Source organism: Lontra canadensis, unplaced genomic scaffold, assembly GCF_010015895.1.
Source record: "Lontra canadensis isolate GAN:19392208 unplaced genomic scaffold, GSC_riverotter_1.0 scaffold154, whole genome shotgun sequence".
Taxonomy (NCBI): domain Eukaryota; kingdom Metazoa; phylum Chordata; class Mammalia; order Carnivora; family Mustelidae; genus Lontra; species Lontra canadensis.
In genome coordinates, this window is record NW_022631148.1 from 1,411,556 (window position 1) to 1,434,160 (window position 22,605).

Sequence of the window (22,605 nt, forward strand, 5' to 3'; positions counted from 1 at the left end):
AGTATTTAAACTGTTGAGAGAGGGGCGCCTGCGTGGTTCAGTTGGTTAAGTGACTGCTCTTGGTTTCAGCTCAGGTCAGGATCTCAGGATCCAGGGATATAGGTGAACTCAGCAACACCATCAATCAAATGGATATAACTGATATCTTTAGACTGCTTCACACAACCATAGATAGCATGTTCTTCTCAAACTCACACGGAACACTCACCAAAATAGACCACATTCCGGGTCATAAAACACAACAAATTCAACAGAATGCAAATCACACAACGTCTACTTGCAGACTATAACACACTTCTAAATAACAAAGAAATCTCAAGAGAAATTAAAAAATATTTTGAGCTAAATGAAAATAAGACCTCAACTTATCAAAATTTGCGGGATGCAGAGAAAGCGGTGTTCAGAGGGAAATTTATAGCATTGAATGCCTATGTTAGAAAAGAAGAAAGATCTAAAATTGATAAAGAGCAGCCTCACAAAGATACACAGATGGCAAGTAAGCATTCAAAAAGATACTTAGTAACATATGCCATTAGGGAACTATAAATTAAAATAACAATGAGGTAGTACCACACGCCTATTAGAAGGATCAAAATCCCCAACACTGACAGCAGCCAGTTTGCATTTTCTTACAAAGCTAAACATACTTTTTTACTGTAGGATCCACAGTCTTGCTCCACAGTATTTACCCAAATGAACTGAAGACTTAAGTCCACACTAGAACCTGCCCATGGATGTTTCTTTTTTTCTTTTTTATTTTTTTAGAAGATTTTATTTATTTATTTGACAGAGATCACAAGTAGGCAGAGAGGCAGGCAGAGAGAGAGGAAGAAGCAGGCTTCCTGCTGAGCAGAGAGAGCGATGCGGGGCTCCATCCCAGGACCCTGGGATCATGACCTGAGCTGAAGGCAGAGGCTTTAACCCACTGAGCCACCCAGGCGCCCCGCCCCATGGATGTTTCTAATCGCTTTTTCATAATATTCAGAACATGGAAGCAACCAAGATGTCCTTCAGTAGGTGAATGGGTCAATCAGCTATGGTGAATTTAGACAATGGAATGTTTCACTTCTAAAAAGAGACGAGCCATCAAGCCGTGACAAGACATGGAGGGGATTTAAATGCACATTACTAGGTAAAAGAAGTCAACCTGAAAAGGCTACCTACTGTATGATTCCAATGCCATGACATTCTGGAAAAGGCAAAACTTTGGAGACAGTAGAAAGATGAAGGATTGTTAGGGGTTAGTGGGGAGGGGGATAAATAGGCAGAACACAAAGAATTTTTAAGGTTGCAACTATCTGCACAGTCCCGCAATGGAGGATACATGTCACTATAGATCTGTCCATACTCCGACAGCGCAACACCAAGAGTGAGCCCAAAGGAAAGTATGGACTTTGGGCGATGATGGGTCGATGTTGGTTCATGGATTGTAGCAAATGTACTGCAATGCTGGGGGATGTTGATAATGGAGGAAGTTATGCTTGTGTGACAACAGGGGTATATGGGAACTCTGTACTTTCCATTCAATTGTGCTGTGAACCTAAAACTGCTCTAAGAAGTAGAAGTTATTGATTAAAAAGGGAAAAAAAATCATGATACAGTTCTATTTCCACAAGTAATTTAAACTAGGAGCAATATGTAATACATAAACCTAAGGGGAAATATTTTTTCCTATGATGGCATCAGAGCTTTTTTAAAAAAACACACTCTTCCTCTCTTATTTTGTGTGTGCGTGCGCGTGCAGTGTGTGCCTGGCTGGCTGGCTGGTGTCCTAGGAACATGCTTCATCTTCCAACTGGGTAGCCAGCACTGAATTTCCCAAGCACACGTGTCATAACCAAGGTCATAACCAAGGAAGTCAGGTGAGAAGAGTCCTTTGGCGGTGGCATCATAGTCAGGTTCATAGGCACTAGAACAGGGTCCTCATCAGGATTCCTGCCCATAGGGTATTTTGCATCATAGTCAGGTTCATAGGCACTAGAACAGGGTCCTCATCAGGATTCCTGCCCATAGGGTATTTTCTTGGCCAGGCTGCACCTTCTCTCTCCCTGCATCCTTGTAGCTGCTGTGTCAGTGGATAGAAAGTTCTTATGCATCCCACGTAGCTAGCCCATTGGAGGGATGGGTCACCGCATGCCTCAGGTGTTTTTCTCTTTCTAAAGCAGAACTGAGATTTCACCTGAGCAGTCAGTTCTAGTGACCACAGAACTTTCATTTCCCTTTTATTGTAGGGAGAAAGTTCTGAACACTACGATTTCACCACGAGAAGCTGGGTGCTGGGTGGGGCTTGGTTCACACCTGTGGTTCCTAACCAGCAGAGCACTGGAATCGCCTGAGGGGAACTTAGTCCTCGGCGGATGCTTAGCCTCCACCCAGATGGGTGAGCGTGGAGGGTAATTTCTCATTTTTTTTTTTTTTAATGTAATCTCTTTGCCCAGTGTATGGCTCCAACTCATAAGCCTGAGATCAAGTGTCACAAGCTCTACCAATGGAGACAGGCAGGTGCCCCTCATTTTTATTTTATTTTATTTTATTTTTTAAGATTTTATTCATGTGAGAGAGAGAGAGCACACGTGAGCAGGGGGAGGGGCAAAAGGGGAGGGAGGAAGAGAATCTCAAGCAGACTCTGTACTGAGCACAAAGCCCAACCTTGGGCTCCATCTCACGACCCCGAGATCACGACCTCAGCTAAAATCAAGAGTCAGATGCTTAACTTACTGAGCCACCAAGGCGCCCCTTATTTTTAGTTTTAAATCACTGCTTTTATTTCTTCTGGTTTTATTGAGATATAACTGACATACAGCACTGTATTCAAGTTTACAGCATAGTGATCTGACTTACATATTAATTGAAATGATTACCACAATAAGTTTAGGTAACAACTCTTATCTCATATAGATACAAATATATACATATATATACATATATATTCTCCCTTGTGATGAGGACTCTTGGGATTTGCCCCCTTAACTTTCGTATATAGCGTACAGCAGTGTTAACTATGGTCATCCTGTTGTATGTTACATCCCCGGTACTTATTTATCTTATAACTACAAGTTTGTGCCTTTTGACCACCTTCATCTTGTCTCCCCTCCCCGACCCCCCATAACCTCATTTCTTTTTCTATGAATTTGGTTTTTTCCTTTTCTTTAGGTTCCACGTATAAGTGGGATCATTCAGTATTTGTTTATCTTTGTCTGACTTATTTCATTTAGCATAATGTTGCAAGCGGCATGATTTCCTCATTTAAAAAAAAGATTTATTTATTTATTTTCAAAGATTTTATGTATTTATTTGAGAGAGGGAGCGAGCGCACAAGCAGAGGGAGTAGCAGAGGGAGAGGGAGAAGCAGGCTCCCGGCTGAGCAGAGAGCCAATGTGGGGCTCAATCCCAGGACCCTGGGATCATGACCTGAGCTGAAGGCAGATGTTTAATGACTGAGACACTCAGGGGAGCGCCCCCTCCAGCCGCCATGTCTAAGATTTTTAAATAAGCTCTTCTCTGGGTTGACCTTTCTCTCTTTTTGCAGGAGGGGGTGCAGAAGAGGGGGAAATTGTAGAAGTTCCTCCTCATTGGCCTTCATGGATCTGAGATGTACAAATAACGTGGAACAAGATGGTAGGAAGTAAAACGTACTTAACTATGGGCCAAACTCGGGGATGTTGTTAGGAAAGACCAGCGCCCACTTTTGGCACATCTTTATTGATGAGAATGATCTGAATGAGGCACTGGGACCTCTGGACATCAAAAGAAGCTCAGATTTTTTTTTTTTTTGTATTTCTTGATAAATGGAAATACAAAGAAGGCCTAAAGCAGTGTGATACAAGTGTGGCATATTTAAAATGTTTGGATTTAATAAATGAATATTTTTACCCCAAAAAGGAAAATTAGATTTATAATGTTATTCACAGATTATGATGAAGTTCTAAAGCTGATTCAAAGTAGACTCTATGTGACATGGTCCAGTATTGGCTGCCATCCTCCAGCACTGCCCAGGGACTCCAGGGGTAAGGTTTTTTTTTTAAAGATTTTATTTATTTATTTGACAGAGAGAGAGATCACAAGTAGGCAGAGAGGCAGGCAGAGAGAGAAGAGGAAGCAGGCTCCCCGCTGAGCAGAGAGCCCAATATGGGGCTCGATCCCAGGACCCTGAGATCATGATCTGAGCCAAAGGCAGAGGTTTAACTCACTGAGCCACCCAGGTGCCCCACGGGTAAGTTCTTCTTTAGATGATGTCGAAAGTCTGAGTATGAGGTCTTTGTCACTGTGAATTTAATCAACAAATTGAGTTAAATGTCTCCCCTTTTCTCCCCGAAACCATATCAAGTCTCAGATATGATCAGAGACCACTGTTGACTCCATAAGTGGGACGACTCCCTGATGCTCAGATCTCTTCCTTAGAAGTTGTGGGACTTTGGAGAAAACACAAACTTTCCTCCTCTCAGCCTCCTTATTTGTAGTGTGGAGATTGTCAAACCTCTCTGCCTACTCCAGGATGATTATGACACTCGGATGGACTGTAATGCATCAACAGAAAGAAGCTCTCATTGGTACTATACTAGAATTGCAGAGACACTGTAGGAGTTAAACACTGAAGCTCTTTAGTGGGAGAGATGGTGCTTAGTCACCATCAAACGTTAGCACCTGCCCCGTGTTGGCGCTCAGAATAAATTTATTGACTTTACAAATGACATAGATAAACTATTTCCTTCTTTCAAATCAGTGTGGTGTTATTTGAATAGACTGGAGCAGTAGAAGCCCACAGTGAAACAGTGACTTGAAAAATGGAACATGAGCCACTTAATTTTTGGAATTTAGCTGCATTTGGGGAGTGTTTCTGGAGCAACTTGCCTAAACAGCTTTGGACTTGGAGAAAAGACTTGCATCAGGATATTACATACACATTTCCAGCTCCGCTCAGATATATTGGAAGTGTTCCATAATTGAGGGAGGGTTTTCCCTCAGGCCTTTAAAAATTTCTCATCAGTAATATCCTCATCGCAAGAGAATCCTAAGCCATCTGACCGAGTACCCCTGGGACAGTCACTTGTTTCAACACCGATCTCGTGGTTGGATGTGACCGTGTGCACAGACTCCCCAGACTCACAATACCAGCTTGTTAAGCAAGTCAAGGGTTTCTTTGGTGTTTTACAGATGTGTCATTGCCCAAAGAGACTAAAGATAACAGTCTATTATGAGTACTACCGATGCCAATAAAAAGAAAATGAAGCCAAAACCTTAGTTTCATTATATCCTAAGTCAGATGCAATAGTTTCGTTTGTCTTTCTATTTTGGAGGCAGCATTGAACAGTGGAAAGAACAGGGCTTTGGAGCCAGCCAGACCTGAGTTAAAATCATGATGACAGCATGTTAGAGAACAGTGGCCTTGTGTGGTTGACTTACTCTCAGTTGTACATTTTGAGGTTGTCGTGAGAGTAAGACAAGTCCGTGGAAATGAAGGCACCTAGCACAGTGCTGCTGGCACCCACTCTTGGGTGGGAGTGGAGGAAACTTCTAAGAGATGGGGGTTGTTGTGGGCTGAGGGGCGTCCCCCGCAAGAATCCACTACAGTGGGCTTCTTTCAGGGCTTTGCAGTTTTTTTTTTAAAGGTCTTATTTATTTATTTATTTATTTATTAAAGATTTTTATTTTATTTGACAGAGATCACAAGTAGGCAGAGAGTCAGGCACAGAGAGAGGGGGAAGCAGGCTCCCCACTGAGCAGGGAGCCCGATGTGGGGCTCGATCCCAGGACCCTCAGATCATGACCTGAGCTGAAGGCAGAGTCTTAACCCACTGAGCCACCCAGGCGCACAGGGCTTTGCATTTTGCTTATCATATTCAGGGTCAATGAGAACTCTCTTGGCTGACAGAAGATGATCAGGGTGGGGTGGGCGTGGTGGGGAGGGGGGATGTTCTTAGGCAAACTTGAAAGAATGACCAAAGACTAGTGGGCAGGAAAAGAGGTGTGGGTGACCAGACTGTGCCAGGGAAAGGAGCCACCACCAGTGATCAATGATCCCTTTATTAATTCCCTAGTAATGTTCCCCTCCATTAGCTTCTATGATAAGGATTTGTCTTTAGTGAATGTAATGCAGTCGCTTTTGCAGCAATTTGAGAATATGGTGTACTGGTTGGGAGAGTTGGCTTTAGGATTAGGCTACCTATTAGGCAGGTTACTTGGCTTCTCTGAGTCTTAGCTTCCTTATTCCTGAGGGTAATAGCATTTATTCTATACCCTCTGTGTCATTGCCTTGCCTCATGGCTCCTGTCTGCTCATTGTGGCAGCTCACTCATGGTCTTCAAAGGTAATCACTGAGGTCTCTTGGTAGAACTGTTTGTTTTAGACACTCTAGAAGCTGCTGGCCAGCTTATGGTTGCCTGCCCACCTCTGGTCTAATCAGCATGGTCAGCAGCTATGATTACATAAAGTAACTTAGAGGTGGCTGCTTAGCCAAAGACTATGGACAGAGCCATTTCTCATAGAAGATCGTGGGTGTGATTGGTGTTCAGGATGCAGAGATAAGACGGAGAGCTTTAATGCAAGGTAGACAGTGGTAATGGCAACAAAAGAAATACTGTTAAAGAGCTTCATAAGTTCAAAAGAGAAAGAACTTGCTTTGTAGCTAGGGGAGTAAAGGAAATTCTTCATGAAAGAAAAGGCCTCTAAAGTGTCTGTTACCTTAGGTAAGTTAGGGCTCATACCTGAACTTGAAGGTCTCACCCAAACCTCATGACTGGGAAATTCGGGGGGCTCATCCAATGAACCCATCCCATCCCCTGGCCACAAGCATTGATTCAAGGATGGTATATGACAAAAGTCAAGCCAGTCAGTGACAGTGAGATCTACCAGGAAGCAGAGGTTCCTCTTCTCTGCTGAATTTGAACATGGAAGCATGTGGCCTTCAAAGTCATGGCCAGACACAAGGGGAGACACTTTTGAGAACGGAACTCTCTTTAAGGAAGTAGAGCTGGGAGTGAGAGAGAGACAGAGAGAGAAACTGGGCTCTTGATGTATCATTTTGGGAAAATATGGGAAGTTGAGGGCATTAGTGAAAAATATAATTTGCTGGAAGCCTTGCAGCAAGGATGTTAATACTGCAAAGACAGATTAGAAAGAGCTCATTCTATAGCCTTTCTATAGGGAGTAGAAAGCTACTGAAAGTATTTAAGCTGTGATATGAGTGGTGCCGTGGGTGAATTAATCATTAATGGGTGCAAAATAGATTGGAATAGAGAAAGGTTGCACATGGGCAGGCAATGGGGAGTTCATTGCAATAAACTGAAGACTTGAACTAGAGCAACTGCAGCGGGGCTGGAATCAGGAGGGTGTGGACACCAAGACCACAGAGTCAAGAGTTGAGACGAAGATTTTTGTCCTGTGCTTTAGTAAAGGCCCCATGGATGAAGGAGGGAGGGTGCCCCTGCTAGTCAAGGCTGGAAGAGCGCCACACCCCACGTTCTTGACCTGCTTCTCTACCCACCGGTTTATCACCATAAAAGGTGGATGGAAAAGATTAGACAAGAGATTAGATAAAAAAAATTCTTTAGGCACAATGCTACAATGCAAATGGCTCCTGGTGACGTTTTCTGACATTGAGAAAGTCTGTGGTATTGACTCACAGTCTGTACATTAGCAAACTTCAGGAGGTATTTATAAATGTGTTAGCAAAATAACTTTTGAAGGGGGTGCATAAAACATATGTATCTATTTGTTGGGATTTGAACTGTTTCTCTGGCTGGCTGTGTGACTCTGAGGAAATCACTCACCCTCTCTGAGCTATAGTTTCCTCAACTGTAAAAAGGGGAAGAATACAACTTCTTTCTGGGGTTGTGGTCCTGACCTCATGATCTCATAGGAAAATCCCTTGCCCATTTCTCATAAATCAAAGATAACTAAATACAAAGTAAAATAAGTAAAAATATATAAAAATAAGGTAAATATGCTTCAAACTTCCCTCTTTTCCTTTTTCCCTTTTCTTTTTTTTTCTTCTTTTCCTTTTTTTTTTGTCCTGAGAATGCTTTGTGTTTGCAGGCTACTCTTAAACAGGCGGTACTTGTGTTGTCACAGCTAGTCCATAGGCTTCATGTAACTTTTTAAAAAAGATTTATTTATTTTATAGGTGGGGGAGGGGCAGAGGGAGAGAATCTTATTTATTTATTTATTTATTTATTTATTTATCTATCTGAAAGAGAGTGAGAGCTAGAGAAAGAGAGGGCATACACACAGAGAGGGAGAGGGAGAGAGAAAAGCAGACTCCACATTGGACAGGGAGCCAGACGTGGGGCTCAATTCTAGGACCCTGGGATCATGACATGAGCCACAGGCAGATGCTTAACTGACTGAGCCACCCAGGCACCTCAGAGAGGGAGAGAATCTCAAGCAGATTCCCCACTGAGTGTGGAGCCTGACCCCCGGCGGGATCCCAGGACCCTGAGAGATCATGACCTGAGCAAAGTCAGATGCTAAAGGGACTGAGCCACTCAGTAATTTTTATGGTTAAGGTTCTAGTGCCATCTGCATTACAGAATTGGGATGGCCTCTCCCTGCCCTGAATTTTATAATGCTGGGATGACTAATACACAGTATTTTATGATGATGATTTGCTTTAAGAGCTAAAAACTACTCCTGATTTATGATATTATGGAGACCAAACCGCAGCAAAGGGCTGTGGGTGTCATAAGTGATATGGCGAGTGATATGTTTAGAGCAGGGGTGTGATAGGGAGGGCTAAAATGCATGGGCGAGGGATGAGGGCCATAGAAGGAGTATAGGGGAAGTGCTGTGGCTAGGGGAGAGCCACTGTTATGGATCTAGTGTCATAGATCTGTCAGCCGCTTCCCAGTTCCCCTCCACTACCATTTATTGAATGTTTACTATGTGCTAAGTGTTTGTACTGTTTTGTTCAATTCTTGGAGTAACCTCATGAGGCAGATAAATCATTATTAAGCTCATGTGACAGACGAGGAAATTGAAGCTTAGGTCACTTGTCCGAGGTCATGAAGACAGCTCGCACGAGATCGAGCAGGAACTTGAATCCTGGGCTTTACCGATGCTAGAGCCCACGGTTTTAACTATCATCCCAGATCTCCTGGGAAGCTCTCTCTTATCTTTTCTTTTATAGGCAGTTGATTTATGTCACCCATCTGGAATGGGATGGAGTGAAAAAAAGGGGATTTGGGAACTATTGTCTCCTCAAGATTACTCAGCTCTTTGATATCTCTCCTGGGAGCCACATTGACTGTCAGCTAGAAGGTGCTGGAAAAAAATAGATTGTTCCAGGGTGTTCACTTGTTTGCAATTTATTATCTCTAAAGATAAGGCCTAAAGAGACTTCTACACTGCGTTCTATTTCTTCTAGTGAATGAATGCAGAAGGGCATCTGTTTAGCATTTGAGATATGCACCTGGCTAGCTCTGGTTAAAAGAGAAAAATAAATGCTAAAACATAGTAATCCAAATAATGACTCCCTCTCTGGCTGACCTGCCCACTGCTTTGAGGATGGGACTCAAAGACGGTCATTTAACTTTGGGACTGCCAAAAAAAGGGTGTCCTTGCACTTGATTCATTGGAAAGGCTAGAGATCTCCCCAGGAGAGGATTGGATCCCCTTCTGGTTCTACACCTTCTGGGTGCTGGTTCTGAAGCCTGGGGGAGAGGGCTGAGACTCTGTCAGAGAGGGAGCTCCAGAGAAGACATCATCTCACTTAATACTGCCCTTTAACTGTGGAAGGCATTCAAGCCCAGTGGGCTAGATTTCTGCCAAATGCCCCTCCAAGACCTGCTCTCTACCCTTTCCTGCCCTGCACTGTGTCTGGGGAGGCAGGCCTGTGTGGAATGCATCCATGGGTTTCCTGACTCTCTGGTTTCCAGTTTGATCAAGTCAGAGGGAAGCATCCACAGCAGATCAGAAGGCAGAGGACAGCATCATAAGGGTATTATTTTTTCCTGTTCCTCCCTGCCAGAGCACCTGCACAGGCTGTATCCCTCCTCTGAAGGCCAAAGCTCTTGTGGGTGGTCCGAATGACTGCTCCTCCCTTGCACCATCAAGTCCTAGGTGTACTAAGGGCTCTTTGCAGTAACTAGCCCTGAGATGCCGCACTATCCATTTTGTGCACACGTCTTTGTAAGTAGCTGCGTTATTATCCTTGAGTCAAATCACCCAGTTTGGACGTGCCATCTGTTTCCTGCTGGGACCTTGAGTGATATACCCAGAGAAGTTTAATGACTTGCCCAAGGTCTCAGAAGGATTTGGCTCTGTACCAGTGTGTGCTAATGAGAAGAGATAACACTGGCATATTTTACTGTTTACGAAGCAATTTCATCACCATCGTCTTGGGTACAGGAAAAGCTTTCCACTTAGAGATTAGAAAATTGAATTTTAGAGGAGAGGAGGAATTGGCCCCAGCTGATGAGCGTCAGGGCTCTCCTCGAACCCAAGGTGTGGGTTCTGCCTGTCACACCCTGGGCACCTCCAGGTCAGGCTGAAACTCTAATTCTTCACTAGCACCATTCCAACGTAGAGCATCGGGGGAACAAACATGCCCAGAGTTCCATCTTCCAGTCCCCCAGAGCTAATGAAGCTATGCACACAATCCAGCCATCACGTGTGCAAAGTGAGGACACCCCCATCTTCTCCATGAGAACACTGAGACTCAGAAGGCTGAATGTCTTATCAAAGTCATGCAGCTGAGAAGCAGCTGGAACTTGAACCCAGGACTGTGTGCTAGCTGTTTTTGCTGCCCCGCACTGCCTTCCTGTGCACAGGTGGGGATTTCTGAAGGCACTGCAGGCTGCAGACCTAGCGCATCCTTTGCACTTTCTCTCATCAAGCCAGTCCCAGCCTGGCCCTCCTACTAACTCTGGGACCTTGGTCTGGATTTCCTACTGGGAAGCTAAGGAGGCTTTTGTGGATGAAACATGGTAGAAAATGGAGAGCAGCTGATTGAGATCAAGAGATAACATGGCAAGGTCTGGCAGGCCCTCGGCTGAGATAGCCTGGGAAAAATGCAGCCTGGGTCAGAGCCACCTCCTGTCGCCACTGCAGGGGGAGTGGTGCCAGAGGATGGTGTTCAGCTTTGATGGGCATCCCAGCTAGCAGGGATGAAGGGTCCATCTGGTCAGCCATCTTCATGGAGAAAGGTTCCCCTGGGCCCATTAACTTTCATGATATAAAAGCAGAGTCAGGGGCTATTGTGGGCTGAGCATTGACCTGGGGTCACCTACTCTCTGTGCGACCTTAAGGGACTCATTTCCCCACTTCTGACCTCAGTTTCCTTTTCTGAAATACTGGTTGAGATGGATGAATCCAGCTGCCACCTATCTTCCCAATTTGTCCTTTCTGAGGTGGGGGTCTGGGGAAGTATGTGGGTCTTTCAAGCTCCCCCGCCTCCTGCAATCCCTTAGCAGGATAGCAGGGTTGTGTTGTTGGTGGATTTGCTTCAGTCCGCTCACATTATCTTCCCTATTTACTCACATCCATAAACTGCTGGCCAAGACCGGGCAGTGGCTTGTGTTTGTGGAGTGGGGAGGACTGGATTCAGGACTCTCAGCATAGCATTTTTGCCAGCCGCCGACCTTGAGGGGGGATTCGCAGTCTTGTGAAGTATTCTAGGTGAAGTGCTGGTCAGGCCTGCCCTTTCGTTACAACAGTGACAAGCAGAGCCTAGGATGCTAAGTGACTTGCCAGGATACCCATGACTTGGGGCCTCCAGCCCCCTGGAGCACTGTACTCTTTTTTTTTTTTTTTTAAAGATTTTATTTATTTACTAGACAGTCAGAGATCACAAGTAGGCAGAGAGGCAGGCAGAGAGAAAGAGGGGAAGCAGACTCCCCACAGAACAGAGAGCCCAACGTGGGGCCCGATCCCAAGACGCTGGGATCATGACCCGAGCTGAAGGCAGAGGCTTTAACCCACTGAGCCACCCAGGCGCCCCGAGGAGCACTGTACTCTTACTGCCAAACAAGACTCATTGTGCTTGGCGAGGGTCTCCAAAGGCTATTGCTTTGAGGATGAAACAGAAGTGATATACGTACAGTGTAGGGGGAAACAACATAGAAAATGTGGATCAATAAAAAGAGGGAGATGAAAAGAGTGATTTGATGTCACACTGTTTTGGCTTAAGCAGAGTAGGGCTATTAGGAGATGACCTGGAACCTGGCTTGAAACTCAGGAGTGACTGAACTTCTTGTTCTTCTTGGCAGGTTCATGGGTTAGTGGCCACTGTGCTTTCTGTTTTGGGAGGGCCCTTGGCCAGAGTTTCTGAGTACTTAACCCAAGCCAGGTGATGAAGCAATTGGCAGTAGATAGAGAAAGGGAAAGTTCTTCTCCTGGATGAATGAGGAGACCCATTCTATGGTGGTATGGTCTGGGAAATGGGGTGGTCTCTGAGACAGGTGGGTAAATCTGTAGGGACATTTGCTCTGTGGGAAGATTTGCCTCGCTCTCATACTCACCTGTAGAGCTCGGTTCTCCTTTCATGTCTCCTAAAAAATAGATACTTCCAGATGGGTTTTGGCACTGAAGACTGTGCCCCTTCCAGCCAATTAAAGAAAACCCAGTTCAAGCCTTAAGGTGTAGAATTTTAGATTGTCAGAGCCCAGAAGGCCCTTACAGCCCAGCTAGTCTCAACCTGGTCATTTAACCCTTGAGGAACCTGAGGTTGAGAGATGGGAGTTGGCTCACTGAATAACATGTGGTGAGTTATTGGCAGTGCCAAAGCCTAGGACGTGGGCTTTCTGGTTCCACTTAGTGAGCTCTCGGGCTAGACATCAGTTTCAGACAAATGGTAAACGTGTCCTCAGCCAGGCTGGGAAGGTAAAAGGAAGTCAATGCTTGTAAAGAATAGGTAGCCTTAATTCCACATACGTAATAATAATGAGCTGAAATGTACTGAGACCTTATGTGCTAGCGATTTCACAGTCATTGTCTCACTCAATGCCCACATGACCTATGACAGACGGTTTTTTTTTTTTTTAAGTTTTTTATTAACATAAACATATATTTTTATCCCCAGGGGTACAGGTCTGTGAATCGCCAGGTTTACACACTTCACAGCACTCACCATAGCACATACCCTCCCCAATGTCCATAACCCCACCCTCCTCTCCCAAACCCCCTCCCCCCAGCAACCGACAGACGGGTTTTTATTGCAGGTTGTTCAGATATGAACACAGAAGCTTAAAATGTCATAATTTACCTAAATTCACATAGCCAACAAGTAGCCGAGGGAGGGTTAGAACTTAAGTCTTTTTGATGTCAGGCCCTGTCTTCAGGTCCCTAGAATAACATAAAATAATCTTATACAATTTGATCTGAAGCAAGACACAAATTTTAGACATCTTTTCCCTTCCATATTTCAATTTATTTATTTATCTATTTTTTAAAAGATTATTTATTTATTTATTTATTTGACAGACAGAGATCACAAGTAGGCAGAGAGACAGGCAGAGAGAGAGGAGGAAGCAGTCTCCCTGCCGATCAGAGAGCCCGACTTGAGGCGGGGCACTGAGCCACCCAGGTACCCCCAATTTATTTTTTAACATTTAAAAGAATTGAGGGGCATCTGCCTGGCTTAGTCCATAAAGCATGAGACCCTTGATCTCAGGCTGGTGACTTTGAGCCCCACATTGGGTGTAGAGCTTACTATTAAAAAAAAAAAATTGACATATAGTTCATATTTGAATGTTTTAAGTGAATTCGTACAGGACTGAACTTAGTGGTTTAAAGCAGAAGTTCTCAAGCTCTAGTGGGTATCAGAATCACCTGGGGAGCTTCTGAAAAACCCAGACATCTGGCTTCTCCCCCAGAGTTTCTGATGCCTCCAGTCTGGGGTGGGGCCTGAGAATTTGTATTCCTAACAAATTCCCAGAGGCTGCTGCTGATCTAGGGACCTCACACAGACAACCACTGACTTGAAGGAATCATGAAAAGGCTTTGTGTCTGCTGAATTTTCTTGCAGTGGGTCTCATTTTCTGAGTAACTATTCAAGACCAAAGCTGCTACATGTCAGTGGAAGAGGCTTGTCAGGAAATAGGAGAGACGTTACTATCACTTGATTTCCTAACTACCATTTCAAAAGTGTTGCAGAGGGTTCTCACTTAGGATGAATTGTTGAGAAGCCTAAAGCCTGAAAAGCATAGGATGCTGCAGCAGGAATGAATAAGCTCCAGGCACGCCTTCTGCCCCAGCCCTATTCTCAAGATAAAGGGTTTTGGCGGGGTGCGGGTGCGGGTGGGGGGGGGGGGGGGGGGGGGGGGGGGGGGGTGGGGCATGAATGGCTGAGCTTAGGTCACGGGTCTACTCTGAGCCAATCACCATGGCCAGGAAAATGTGATGCTCTGATTGGCCGACTCTGAGTCACGTGCCCACTCCTAAATCAGGAAGTGAAATGAACTCCTGGAAATAATTCCACCCATGTGCAGAGTCTGATTAGGGAATGTGAATGTTCTTCTTAGGGGAAACCTGGGGATGAGGAATACCAGAAAAAAAAGAGGGTAAACCGGCTGCCAGGTGGCAAAATCATACATGGCTCCCTTTCTGGTTGCCAGGCAACCCTTTACATTTTAGTTCTGGTTACTCTTTCCCACAAAGGTCTCCTAGCTCAACTGCTAACTTTTTTTTTTTTTTAAGATTTTATTTATTTATTTGAGAGAGAGGGTGAGAAACAGCATGAGAGGGAACAGGGTCAGAGGGAGAAGCAGACTCCCCACTAAGCCTGGAGCCTGATGTGGACTCGATCCCAGGACTCTGGGATCATGACCAGAGCCAAGGAAGTCGCTCAACCAACTGAGCTACCCAGGCGCCCCAGGGCTAACTTCTCTGTAGATGAAAGTGAGCCAAACCCAGAAGGTCTTCAGTGAAGTGGACAGAGATCTGGGCTGGAGATTTGGGTTTTAGTCCTATTCTGCCATGAACTGCTTTCCCTCTATGAGTCTGTGTTTTCTTCAGCTATAAAATGAGATCCTAGAGGATCTCTTCGGGCCCTTGCAGTTCTACTAGGCTGCGGTTCTGGGCCGGGTCACAGGCAGTGGGACCCTCCCAGTGCCTTTCCCCTGATACCTCAGAAAGGAAGGCAGCTTCTTCTAAACATGGGAGGAACCTGACATGGAATGACATGGCTTGCTAGGAAGAGCCTTGACGGACTTGGCATCAGCTAGACTTGTTTTGATTTCTGACTCCTTTATTACCTGTGTGACCTAGGCAAATTAGATTAGCCCCTCTGAACTCCTTCTAGAAGGTGGAGTTAATGATAATCGCCATCTGGTCTCAAAGATTGTTGAGAATGAGAAGATGGATGAGAACATGCTTTGAAAATCCTCAGGTGCCAGGCAGATGGAAGGCTACCGACTCAAGGCTCCTGCCTCCCAGGCCAACCTGCTTCAGGGACTCAGTGTTCCTGAGAAAAGGTTAATACCCACATTTAGTGAGCATGAGCCCTTCCACAAGGCACATGTCTGCACTGGCAGGGCATTTATACTAAACCTTGTTATTCTGCACACGAGTGCCATATCAGGTGGTAAACCAAGCAGCTGGAAGTCGCCCTTGATGACTTTCCAAGTAGTCCCCACCACCCACCAGTTTTCCTCTCTCTCTCTCTCTGCATATTTCTTCCATAGCACTTATCATAATTCATATTTCTCATTGTGTTCATTTAGTTGCTTATGGCATAGCTCTGCTGCACTGTAAGCTCATGACTGTGGGGTAGGTGTCTTCTTATTGCATGCCCTCCGTGTATGTGCTCAGGAAATACATTTTGAATTAAAGAACACATTCAAAAACATTAGAGGTCTGTCCCCGTGACTTCTTCGGGTTTTCTTCAAAGGTGCTATCCTGTGAACCAGTAATTCTAGGCAACTTGTGTGAGCCAGGAATGAAGAGAAATGCTGGCAGTGCCTGGCTCTTCTCAAATTGGTAGAGAGTGGGCTGCCTGCCCTGTCCCTGACCCTTGACCTTGAGCATGCATGCCCTTGCCTTCCCACAAGGCCACGGGTACCTGGACCCCGAAGCTCTCCTAAAATGATTTTCAGAAAGGGATCTGATAAAGTCAGATACACTGGTGAATGAGAACACTGTATTTTTCACGACAAACGATAAACCACACTTGGGATGACAAGGATTTTTGTGATAATTTCCGCAGGACTATGTAATTTGTAGGGCCTAGTACAAAATGCAAATATGGGCCACTTGTTAAAAAAGATTTGTTAAGAATGTCAAGATGGTGACAGCAGAGCATTAAGACAAGTGCAAAGACCCTTCTAAGTGAGGTTTGCATACCTATGAAGCTAAACCTGCTTGCTCCCTTCAGAGCCAAGTCAAGAGATTAGTTTGGATTTCCTGGGCGGCCCTGCTGTTAGTGGACACTGTAGCTTCCAAGAGGCCCTTTTCGTCAGCTCAGGGAAGATACTGCCAGTATATACCATGCACACAAGAGCCTACTGCTGCTTCTTTACCCAGCAATTTCCCCAGACTGGGGCACCTGGGTGGCTCAGTCCGTTAAACGTCTGACTTTGAAAGCTCAGGTCATGATCTCTGGGTCCTGAGATTGAGCCCCACTTGGGCTCCCTGCTCAGCAGGGCGTCTGCTTGTCCCTCTGCCCCGTCCACCCCCTCCCCCCACTCATACTCTCTGTCTCTCAAATGAATAAATAAGATCTTTAAAAAAAATGTCCCCAGACTCCATGGTTTCCAGCTGAGCCAGGTGACTCAGCGAAGAGCCAAGTTTATTTAATTTTTTATCTAGTCGCTTAAGGAAGCAGGAAAGTTGTTTTTGTAAAACTCCCTAGAAGGTAAGCATGATGACATTCTTTTACTGTTTACAGGAACACCCTGGCATGGAGGGAATTCCTGTTGCCACCACACGCTACTGTTTACCTATCCTTCACACACCTACAGTAAGCCAGTGACACAGCAGGAGCCCCACCTTCAGGAATGTGACCTTATTTTACAGAAGGGGAGAGGCAGGGAGAGAAAGAGCAAAGGCAGGTTTAGGAGTGTGACCTTGAATGAGAATGGGAGGGGACACTGTCTCATGTTTCCTGAAAGTCAGCAAGGGAAACTCTACATCAAATTAATTATTCAATCAATAGATATTTTAAATAAATGAATATGGTTGTGGATTTAATTGACTTTGTTTTTGAATAGGTAATACATTTTATGGTTCAAAGCTCAAAATTTACAAAAAGGTTTATGAAAAATTCTCTCTCCTCCCAAATAATCGTGTTCCGCACCCCTCCAGGTAAACATCACACCTAGTTTTTTTGCACCCGGTAGAAATAGTGTTTTCACAAATGAGCACATATGAACACACCCTCCCATCATATTCTCCCCTCCCCCAACCATGACTGCATACTTTAACACTGTCCTGTACTTTGCATTTTTCACTAAAGATTATATCCAGGACATCTTTCTATGTCAGTTCACAAAGAGCTCCCTTGTTCTTTCATAAGTATGGATAGTATCTTTATTGTCTAACTGTATTGTAATTTATTTAACCACATGGACATTTAGGTTCTTCCAGGCTTTTGTTTTTACAAACAGTGGTGTAATAAACTGCTTTGATGAGGGGTTCAGATCTTCTCTTAGTTCCTTAAAGGAAAATGGAAGTCACATTCACTCTGTTTCATTTTCAGAGTGGAGGGCATGTGCATTTCTGAATCTAATGCATACACCATTCCAGCCTCTGTGAATTTCCACTGTGACTTTCCACAAGTACTTATGGAGTAACCACTTCATGCTCACACCGTTGCCAAACACTGGGGTTACTCCAGTGCCATGACAGACCCTGCTCTTCTGGGGCGGGGGACACAGTTTGGGTGGTGCTGAGGGAGGAGACCTATGATCGACAAGAAGCCCAAAGAATGAACAAGAGAATTTCAGATCGTGATCAATGCTACTAAAAGAAAAGTTAAGGGGTGGCTGGGCAGCTCAGTCAGTTAAACGTCCCCCAACTCTTGACTTCTGCGCTGATCATGCTCTTGGGGTTGTGAGATTGAGGCCCATGTCAGACTCTGCGCTCAATAGGGAGTCTGCTGGAGATTTTCTCTCCTTCTGCCCCTCCCCACCCCATCCCGTCTCTCTCTCTCTCTTTCAAATAAATACATCTTAAAAAAAAAAATTAAAATCAAGTGATGCCGTGGAAGGTGTGTGGAGGGACCAGGAATGGGCTCTCTTGGATCACTGAACTATACTTGGGGGGTTGGTTCCAGATGCAACAAACATAAGCCTCTGACTTTGAATTTGTGTGATTTGTAAATCTTTTTCAGACTTTCCCCATCAATTGGTTGGTTGCCTCAAGAGCAGGCATGACTTTCCCGGAGTAGAGGGGTTGGAGACGTTTTCTTTTTTCCTCTCTCTGTATTCCGTTTTTGCAAAAGAGAAAATAATCTTGAATTATCCACTCCAAAGGAGGGTGGCCCCTCACACCGTTGGACGAGGACAGAGCACCGAGCAGCGGTTGGGGGGCCAGATTCGGGAAGGTCTCAGTCTTTGTAACCCAAGCCACTGAGCTAAGGTTGTCATCCAGTCCAAGCAGCCTGAAGCCTGAGTCTTGGGGCGGGGGCGCCCAGTGGTGGCAGCTCAGCCGTGAGGATCCGGACTGTCCTTCTGTTCTTCAGGCTCTCGTTCTTCAGCCTCCTGATGTGGGTGCTCTCAGAGCTCGGAGCATTGAAGAGAAGGAAACATTGATGGGAAACCCAGGCATGGAATCCTTCCTTCATTTAAGGATGATGTTAAAGACTTTGAGCCATCCGTCCGGCACCAACCCCCACTGATCCAGCAGGAGCTGGCTCCTGTGTCCCGTGAGTTCTTCCCTCCCATTTCCTGCCTCCGTGCACACTTTCCTCCGTCCCTTCCAGCAGCAAGGCAGGCTGTCCTTCCAGTTCCAGGTAGAGTGCCCCTCCTCCCTGAAATCCCCCAGCCCCTGATAGCCAGGTTTAAAGCCTTCAGGTCAGGCTAGGCGATGTCTTTCTTCCCTACAAGGTCCTTGGGGGCAGAAGCCTTGACAGCCATGCCCACTCCTGTCTCTCCCCCAGAGACGAAAGAGCCTTGGCCATAGTAGGCCTTCAACACATGCGTGTTGTCCCCACAGAGTGAAAGTGCCGCCCCTGGTTTGTAAGGCGACACTCTGTCCGTAGCCGGAGGTTGCTGGCGATGCTTGGGGGATGGCAACTCGCACATTGTTGTTACTTGACGTTGTTCTAGCAGGTCTATTTCCCATCCAAGTCAGCACTCTCTTGTTTTCTATTTTGGGTCCTGTTTCGCCAGAATGATTAAACAAAGGGGAAATCATCAAAAACCACAGCAGAGCCTGGTGGGGTGGGGGAAAAGGCAGAAGCAGCATGTGGGGTTGAGGGGAGGGTGATAAAAATACAGTAAGTGGGTGGGAGTCTGAGAGACGGGGTGGCTCAGACGGAGGCTGCGGCAAGCAGCGCATGCAAAACAGGACCATATGGCAGAGTCTTTGGGGAAAGAGCCTTATGAGAAGGGGGTCTGAGGTCTGAGTAACTTCACCCTAGGAACCGGCTGATTGTCCTGACTTGGGAGAGAAGGAAGCCAAAATTGCTTCAGAATTTTTTTTTTTTCTTCCTGGAAAGAAGCGTGAACAGAAATTCCAGCTGAAGGGCCAGTTTCCTCCTTCTCCTTCCGTTCCTAGGGCAGGGCATACAGCTCCAGTCTCTGGAGAAGGGAACTCTCTGCATGCATTCCTTCCCTGGGCTGCTGGGACATAGGCTCTGGTCCCCATATTCCTCCCCTGGATGGAGGGGAGTGACCCCAGATTCTCCCCACTGCAGAGTCCGGTTCTGCGGTGGGTCACGGACGTATTCCCAGTGGTGCTGGTGGTGGTGGTGGGGAATGCCTTAATGCGGAAGAGATGCAAAAGGGTCAAGAATCCACAGCATCCAAGGGAGACCATGAGCCTAAAGTGGCCGGGGGCAGCGCCTGAGGGAATGAGAGAGAACGAGCCTTCCTTGCTTCTGGAGCTTCTGCCCATGTGAGCTTTTTTAGCAGCCCTTTTGGACAGAGGCCCAAAGCTCCTGCTTGGGCACTACGTACCTTGCAGCCTCTCTTCCAGAGACCACAGAGCTGTGCTGTGACCACTAGCCACATACGGCTATGAGCACTTGAAATGTGGCTAGTCCAAGTGGCGATGTGCTCTAGGCATAAAATGTGCCCTGAACTTGGAAGTCTTTGTATGAAAAGAGAATGAAAAATACCTCCCCCCACCAAGATTTTATTTATTTATTTGAAATAGGTCAAGAGAGAGAGCATAAGCAGGGCGGAGGAGTGGAGGGAGTGGGAGAGAAGTCAGCGGGGAGTCGGAAACGGACCTGGAGATCATGACTTGAACTGAAGGCAGATGCCCAACTGACCGGCCACCCAGTGTCCTGAGAATGTAAAATATCTCATTAATAATTTTTGTATTGTTACATGTTGAAATGATGATGTTTGGTTATATGGAGTAAAACAAAATATATTAGTAACATGAATTTCACCTGTTTCTTTTTCCCTTTTTTCAGTGTGGCTACCAGAAAATTTAAAATTGCGTATGTGGTTTGCATTATATTTCTGTTGGTTGGTGCTTGTCTACATAGTGTTTGTGTCTTAGGCTGGGAAAAGGACTGCAGTGGCCTGATTAAATTTTTACCTGGAAGGTATCTCTGGTTTAAATATTTAAAAAAATACATGGGGCGCCTGGGTGGCTCAGTGGGTTAAAGCCTCTGACTTCGGCTCGGGTCGTATTCCCAGGGTCCTGGGATGGAGCCTCACATCGGGCTCTCTGCTCAGCAGGGAGCCTGCTTCCTCCTCTCTCTCTGCCTGCCTTTCTGCCTACTTGTGATCTCTCTCTGTCAAATAAATAAAATCTTTAAAAAAAATACATCATCTTACTGAATCAGTCATCTGTGACTAATAACAAAAATCAGGGGGTCATAGGGAGAAGGGGATTCTGTGCCAGGGGATAGACCCCCAAATCTGGAAAAGGACCCCAGAGAGAGTGGAGCTCAGCGTTCATTCTGTATTTACCCAAGGATCCAGCGGGGAACAAAGAAAGACTTCTCCTGCTCTCATGGAAAGGATAAGACGGGAGATAGAAATATATAGTCTAAATGCATTTAAGAAATGCAGGAGAAGACACTGCACATTAGCAGGAGATAAGTGATAGGAAAAAAGTAAAGCAAGTAAGAGGGTTTTGATTTTGAGTATGGTGGTCAGAGAAGGCTTCGTGGAGGAGACATCAGAGCCGAATCTTAAAGGAGGTCAGGGAGTGAACTGTGCAGGGAACTTGGTGGGGGGCATTCCAATTGAGCAGCCCAGAGGCTGGAGGGGGTCTGTTGTGTTTGGGGACAGCAAGTGGCCAGTGTAGCTGGTGTGGAGTGCACAGGAGGAGGCTAGAGAGGAGCCAGTTCGGAGAATGGAAGGGGGCAGACTGCTTAGGGCCTTGCAAACCATCACAATGCCTTTGCCTTTTACTCTTTGCTCTTGGAGAGTAACAGGGCCATTGTGGCTGCTGAGTAGAGACAGACTCCATGGCCACAGGTGGAAGCAGGAGGCCAGTTAGGAGAGTGGGCATCAGGGTGAGATCAAAAGGTGACCCACCGGGGTGGCCAAAGCATAGATGAATGAGGAGAGTTGCCTGCTGGCCCTCTGGGTTTTCTTTTCTTTTTCTAGAAGATTTTATTTATTTATTTGAAAGAGAGAGAGAGAGAGAAAGAGTATGAGCTGGGGGAAGGGCCATTGGGAGAGGGAGAAGCAGACTGCTGAGCAGGGAGCCCTACTCGGGGCTCTATCCCGTGATCCCGGGATCATGACCTGCTGAAGGCAGATGCTTAACTGACTGAGCCACCCAGGGGCTCCTTTTCTTTTCTCAGGCAATAGCTGAGGTGACTCTATTCCCGAGGCAGGGACAGCTGGCCCTCCACTTAGTGAGCCCCAGGCTTTCCTCCCTGGCTCACCAGCTGGGCTGAGCTGGTCACTCCTTGCTCACCAAGCTTCGGACCCGCCTCCGCCTGGGGGGGCATGCATGCTGTCATTGCCTTCACTCTCCCTCTGGCTGGTTCCTTCTCATTCAGGTCTCAGCGCAGATGTCAGCCCGCAGAGGGTCCTCTTCTGCCAGTGCTTCAAGGAGCCCCATTCCCATAGATGTCTACTACTTTAGCCTGTTTTGTTAACTTCTTTGCCTTAGTCATTGGTTGAACCAATTAATTTCTTTGCTACTCCATTGTCTCTCACCGGCCCCAATGGTGGGGGCTTGGGTGTTTCGTGTCCCCAGTGCCTAGGACAGTGCTGAAAGGATGACTAGCACTTATGACACCTACTGCAACCAGCTAGAGGTCTGTCTTGCCCCTTAAACTTGAGGTAAGAAAGCAATAAGGCATGGACTCTGGTGCTGAGTAGACTGGGTTTATCTGCTCACTGTTGTCCTTGGGCAATTTTATCTCTTAAGCCTCAGTTTTCCCATTTGTAAAACAGGGATAATATGTGTATCCGCCTCATGAGGGTGTTTTAAGGAGTGACAGGATGCATAAATCGCTTAACTCAGTACCTGGAACTATTATAATTATTGTAATGGCTAACAAGTCGACCATATCGTTCTCATCCTCCCATTGTC

The 22,605-nt window shown here is 45.9% G+C and overlaps 1 long non-coding RNA gene across 1 annotated transcript; it reads left to right on the plus strand.

Annotated features, from left to right (window-relative positions):
• Window positions 1-1,856: 1,856 nt before the first annotated feature.
• LOC116859359 lies at window positions 1,857-2,371 on the plus strand. The gene is made up of 3 exons (XR_004381137.1): window positions 1,857-1,898; window positions 1,967-2,142; window positions 2,232-2,371. It is a non-coding gene; the product is annotated as an uncharacterized LOC116859359 (long non-coding RNA).
• Window positions 2,372-22,605: the final 20,234 nt, after the last annotated feature.